The following is a 7,046-nucleotide window of genomic DNA, read 5'->3' as shown; positions in this document are numbered from 1 at the left end:
GGAAAGAGCAATAATACCCCTGTTAAAGAAGGGAAGAATAAGACGCACCCATTACATTAGTCCTTATCAATTCTGAAATTCCACTGGCCAGATATGAAGAGGATTCTCAGATTCTCTACTTTAGGGATGGGGAATGTCTTTGATTAAGTCCAGGTTCTCCTCCCTGGGTGGACCTTCCAATTCATCATTCTCCAGGGCTTTGGTGGGAGAGGCATAGATTTGGAGCTGGTGTCAGAGGTGTGGAACAAAGAGTTCAATTTTTTGTAGTGTTTAGATCTAGAATGCTCATTTAGATAATGTATATGGGTGCTGGGTGTGTGTTCAGAAGTATAATTAAAACAGCAAGTTCAAGCTTATTTGCAAGGTTGGAGCTAACAAACTCTAATGTCCTTCTCTCCTACCTTAAATTGAATTTTTCATGATTCCAGATTTTCCTTTGGACATTGACATGACCCTTGAGATTCTGCTCAGGCACTGTACATGGTGCTTATGGAGACTATGGGTGTTGGAAATGTGACCCTAGATTGAGAAGAGAGAGAACTTCAAGACTTTGGGCAGGTTTCTACTCTCTGTGAGCTTCTACCTTTTTATTCTTTGCAGTAAAGCCCCATCTCACTTCTTTCAGATGATACTTCTCACTACCAGGTTTCAACACCTAAGAGAATAGGTGTTCTCATGATTCCCATCATCTTCTCTGGGTATCTGTGAACAGCAGTGATGCAACACTGATTCAGTCACCTCGTTAGGGGCTGGGTGGGAAGTTGAGTCAGAACTTTTAACAGTGAAGAACACCCACTGTTTCATCCCTTTTCAAGTGTAAAATTATATATTTGGGGGTCACTCAAGGCTCACGCTGTCCCTATTTAAAGTTTTAACTTGTTACTTTCATCTTCTTTTATCAAAGAGAAGAGAACATTTTATGACTTTATTATGGCAGACTTGATTCCACGTGCTTTGCCATACATCGCAGCACACTTGCAATTAGGCAGGGCCATGAGGTTACTTCTGGACAGGGGTTGTGCATAGCATTGACATTTGAGACTTCTGGAAAAAAATGTAGAAGACTCCAGCAATCTCTGTCCTTGCCATGCAAATGAGAAGGTGCTGTGTTCAGGTAAAGCACTTACAAGATGGTGGAATCTGTGTAAGTATAGATCTATGGATGAGATCCCATACTGAGCTACATGGGACATGGAGCTTGATCAAACCATAAGCTGTCATTTTGTTATGCCATCAAGATTTGGGAGTGTTTGTTACTGCAGACTATCCTAGATTTTACTGACTGATGCATTGAGAATCAAGAGCTCTTCTTTGGCCCATGAAGGAGAATCTGACCACTGATCTTTCAAAACAACACTTTAAAGATCATTTTGGTCTAAAAATCCTCCAATGGCAATAAAAGGAAGTAACTCTCTGGGAAGGGAATCTACCAGTCACAATTATATAGCACTTAGGAGAAGGAACAGAAGCACATAATTTGGTACTTAGACTCCTGTCCCACAATGCAATTAAAATGAGTGCATTTTTTTGGTATCTAATAGAGCCAGTCACATGCTTGATATCACATTCAATATTCAAAATTATGCAAATAGTTTCAACATCAGCTACTCTGTCCCAATTAAAATTAAACTATTTGTACTACATGCATATTTATACAATCATCCCCTCTGACTAGATGTAGTCATGTGCACAGGCATCGGAGCTAAATCATGTATTGTCTGAACAAAACAGACACAAGAGAAGGATGGATTGGTTTGGGGAGCTGGGGATAGCGTCTCCATTAGGCAGACAGTTCATTTAGAGTTTAAAAAATGGATTTTCAGCAGCTGATACATGGCAGATTTAATAACCTGACATTTTCCCTCTTTCTTCCTAGATAGTCCACTCAACTTTGACTGGACCTGTTGCAGGATGATACGATTACCATTGTGTGCACCCTCTGGCATTATTTTAAAACAGCGAATCCCTAATCCCTGCTTAATTTTATGAACTGTCAAAACGATTCTAAATCTCTCCTCTGTTTGCATTTTCACGTTGGGACAGGAGTCCAGAGGTACAGATTGGGTGTACAACAGTGGACTTCAGGCAATTTTCAGCTCTTAATGCCTGTAGTGTAAGAGGCTGAATTTGTAATAATCACCAGATTATCTCTAAAGATCACTCTGTTATACCTGCAAAATGGTTCTGCAGGAAAATGCAAAAGATATGGGGGAAAGTAATTGATGAGAGGCAGGAGATGATTGCTCTTCCTAATTCCTGATGCGAAAAAAAAAAAAAAAAAAAAAAAAAAAAAAAAAAAAAAAAAAAAAAAAAAAAAAAAAAAAAAACGCACCAAGACAAATGTTGGTAATTTCTGTTAAATGCTGTTTGGAATTTGCATGACAGAAACCTGCTTGAGAGTCATGGATGACCTCCTTCCATGGCAGGCAGCTCACCACGCTGGGGCAGAAGGGCTGGGAGATAATGCTCAAAATAGGTCCAGAAGGGGAGGCAGGGCCCTAGCCCAACAAAAAGATAGAGGGAGAGTCCCCTTAAGAATATGCGGAGTCAGAAAGTGCAGGAGTGTCCCTGGCGCATCACCTGGCACCTAGTAGGGGCTCCAAGCATGTCTATCTTTTCTTTTCCTCTCCCTGCTGGGGACAAGCAGCCTGGGGTTGCAAGAGGAAGGCCAGGGTTGGACCACAGTGTGTGTGACTTTGGGCAAATGGCACTCTGTCCCTCTCCAGGCTTCTGTCTCTGCACCTGACAGTTGAGGATGGAAGGCACTGCACTGGTACTGGCAACAAATGCCATCAACACTAATGCATAGAACAGAGGGGAACTGAGATCCTTCTCTTTGCTGGGAACTGGATTCGAAACTTTCCATCCATGCTTCTTTTCATCCTCATTATTCTGCGCAGGTATCAGAAGGTGAGGGTGTAGGACTGCCCTTGCTTCCCTGCCCCCAGTCTCTAATCTCAGGGAAAGGAGAAAAGATTGGGTCCATTGGCAAGAAAAAGCCTACATGTCTGGGAAGATCCCATCTTCCCTCTCCCCCGTCAACAAAGAAAATCTGTGGGGTTTTTCTAGGGGCTTAGGAATCACATAGCCAAAGGACCATGGTGAAACTATCCCTCACCTCCAAGTTCAAAGAATGGAAGTCCTAGGTAATAAAATATTCTGGAAAATTGAGGGAGGCTTACTTAGTAATCTTGCTTCCCCTTCTAGTTCACTAAAAGGGACCAGAATGTAAACCTTCTTCTACCTTTAATTTTGAGGACACTGGATGTGGAATTTGGAAGTCAATTACTGTTTTTCAGGTTTGATGGAAGGAAAGTTCGAGTTGTGTATGTTCATAGTTCAGTGTGTTCCCTTGTAAACGATGACAACAGATGCCATACCAGGGTGTCTTCCTGTACTGCCTTAACTTTTCCTCAAAGAAAAAGCCAGTCCATTTCCAGTTCTGGTGAGCTAAATGGGCTGAATGCAGTCCCCCTTCTCACGATGGCTGAGGGTGGTCACTGGACAGAAGGCAGGCAGGGTGGCTGGTTTTGCAAGTCAGAGGTCTCAGGATGTGAGTCTCAGTACATCAGGATGTTTGGCAGGTGGTGGCTGTTGTTTTATTTGAAATCTGTGAAATATAAATATGCTTTAAATTTATTTATTTATTTATTTTTAAATGTTTATTGAAATGTAGTTGATTTACAATATTGCGTTAGTGTCTGGTGCACAGCAAAATGATCCAGATATATATTTTTATATATATATATATATATATATATATATATATATATATGCAAGTCAGAGGTCTCAGGATGTGAGTCTCAGTACATCAGGATGTTTGGCAGGTGGTGGCTGTTGTTTTATTTGAAATCTGTGAAATATAAATATGCTTTAAATTTATTTATTTATTTATTTTTAAATGTTTATTGAAATGTAGTTGATTTACAATATTGCGTTAGTGTCTGGTGCACAGCAAAATGATACAGATATATATTTTTATATATATATATATATATATATATATATATATATATATATATAATTTTTAGAATCTTTTCCTTTAGAGGTTATTACAAGATATTGAGTATAGGTCCCTGTGCTATACAGTAGAACCTTGTTAGTTATCTATTTTATATATAGTGATTTGTATCTGCTAATCCCAAACTCCTAAGTTATCTCTCCCCTACCTTTCCCCTTTGGTAACCGTAAGTTTATTTTCTATGTCTGTGAGTCTGTTTCTGTTTTATACATAAGTTCATTTGTGTCATTTTAGATTCCATGTATAAGGATATCATATGGTATATGTCTTTCTCTGTCTGACTTACCTCACATAGTATGATAATCTCTAGGTCCATCCATGTTGTTGCATATGGCATTATTTCTTTTTTATGAGCAAGTACTATTCCATTGTATATAAGTACCACATCTTTGTCCATTCATCTGTTGATGGACATGTAGGTTGCTTCCACGTTTTGACTATTGTGAATAGGGCTTCTATGAACATTGAGGTGCATGAATCTTTCCAAATTAAAATTTCCCCTGGACATATGCCCAGGAGTGGGATTGCTAGATCCTATGGTAACTATTTTTAGTTTTAAGGAACCTCCATACTGTCTTCCATAGTGGCGGAACCAATTTACATCTTGGGGTCAGTTTATCAGAGTCTCCTAAGTAGGGACTTTGATATGAAGTCTTCCTAAGGATTAGCTAAAATTGACCTCACACAATCAGAAGGTGGGAGTTTTCTGAGAAAACTGGTAGACTGAACTTTCTTATGCCTTATTTTTTTAGAATGCTCTGCATTGATAAATTACTAAGCTAATTCTCTTCTTATGATGAACTTCCTAGAAGCAAAAGATTTACATCTCTTACACATGAAATACCACTTTAAATGCTAGACAAAACCTAATGATAATTCCTGACAGTTGCTTTAAAATATTGTAGTTTATAAAGTGCTTTTCATACACTGTACATCCTACCAGCAGTGCAGCTTAATATTGTTTTATTGACTCATAACATATTTTAAATAACATTAATGATATTTAATATTTAATAATAATAACAACACATATTCAAATCACAAATGATGAGGGAACGGCTATAAAACCCATGTTGTGTAGGTTCTTTAGATAATCTTGCTCCGTTTTTCACAGCAATACCGAAAGGTTGGTTTTATTCATCACATAATAGATTAAGAAAATGAAGTTTAGAGAGATGAAGCAGTTAGTTGCTCCACCCAGGTCACACACCTAATAAATGACAAAAGCAGAACAAAAAATCAGGTCCTCAGATGCCAGTTGAAATAATATTTATAATGTATCATATTAGCCAGGTTTAAAAAGATATGTGTCATTTGCAAATTGCATAACCCTCTCTTATATGTTTCACCACTTGCAGAAATTTCCAATGGCTTTCCAGAGTAAATTGCCACTTGGAGGTCCAAATGCTTATTTGATACAACAGAGGTGTCTACCTTTTATGAAATCCAGAAAGGAAATGTTAAAAGCAAAACAATTTGGAAAACGAGGTGAGCGGGAGTTCTCACTAGAGAAAGCAAAATCCTTTCATTCCAGAGAAGGCATTTTGTAAATCATCACGTGGGAGATACGTGTGCAAATTTTGTATGGCAGGGGCCCTGTGTGAACATATGGGTCCATTAATCATGAAATATTGATTGTGGATTGAAACTATGAAACAGGTTCCACGACACATGGGTTTGTTTTGTTGGTCTGAAGTATAAGGAGAATAACACAAAGCCATGTTAACATTCACTGCTTACTCTCCTTTTGTTAGCAGGTTAGTCCTCACCCAATTCACATATCCTCAGGTTTATGAATTATTAATCAAAAGAGCTAAAAAGTCAATCCAATCTGGTTAGATACTGTAGTTCTTATGGCTTCCAAACTTTTAAATAATGAATGGTTTCATCACTTCCCCAGTGGATGTCAAGCAAGTAGAATGTCTGGAATCAAAATCCCACTGGGTCACAAAAGCAACAGAGTAAAAAAAAAGTAGTAATTTTTAATAATAGCAACTCCAGTGTATTGTACCATCACTGCCACTCTCTGAAAAGATCATTTCAGAATGGGAAGGAGAGGCGTCTTGACAAAAGGGCTTTATGGGATCAAATATTGCCAGAAAAAGTGATACAATATAAGGGAGTTGGTAAAGGATGTGAATACCTCCACACACATATATTATATTGTAAAAAATGCTTTAGCTGTTCCTAATTTTTCAAAAGAAAGTTGTACCTTTAATTGTTCCTTATATTGGGGGAATTCTCTGATGAACATCTGTTCACAAATGGGAACCTGCAGAACATAGCAAAGAATAAAGGGGAGGAGTAAATGGTGTACTTAGATTAGCTGGATTATCATGAAAAATTAGGACTCCATGCTGCTAGGGCAGTCTTTAGTGGGTAATAACAAAAAGAAAAGACCAACTCAGAAATAACTGCTTGTATCTGAGAGGGAATGTGATAGAGAAATGCAGACTTAAAGTAAATATGTGAGAGAAGGAGAAATAATACTGCCAAGTACCACTGTGTGACAAAGGGTTGATTGGTGAAGAAATGCTATAACTATATCAAAACAGATGTTTCTGGAACTCTCTGCTGTTTCCGCTAAGTCTGTTGAGCCACTTTTGCTTCTAGGTGGGAACACTATCAAAAGGGAGAACTAGAGACTTGGTCAGTCCCTAAGGTTTAGTGTTGGGTTCATCCTGTCTGTTCTCCTGTGGGCTAAACATTTCCATTCACTCTGAAAATGCCCATTCACTCTGACATCCGCCTTCATACTGCAAGTTCCGAGTCCTTCCAGAAGTTTTGAGTCACAAGTGTTAGTAACCATTGGCTACATTTAGGGTGATATTACACGTATTTGACTAAGTGATTGGGTTCTCCTTGGGGAAGATGTCTGTACAATTAACTCTGGGAAAAGGTGTGCCTTTATTATTAACTAAGTTTTTGCCCTGAATCCCATTGGGTAGCTTTTTTGGTAAAATGTTCTCCAATATGCATAGATTAATAACTAGCCCAAAGGCCTGTTATTTCTTCTTTTTCCCTA

This window comes from Lipotes vexillifer, unplaced genomic scaffold, assembly GCF_000442215.2.
Source record: "Lipotes vexillifer unplaced genomic scaffold, Lipotes_vexillifer_v1.1 scaffold262, whole genome shotgun sequence".
Classification (NCBI taxonomy): Eukaryota; Metazoa; Chordata; class Mammalia; order Artiodactyla; family Lipotidae; genus Lipotes; species Lipotes vexillifer.
Note: the sequence above shows the minus strand (reverse complement) of the source record.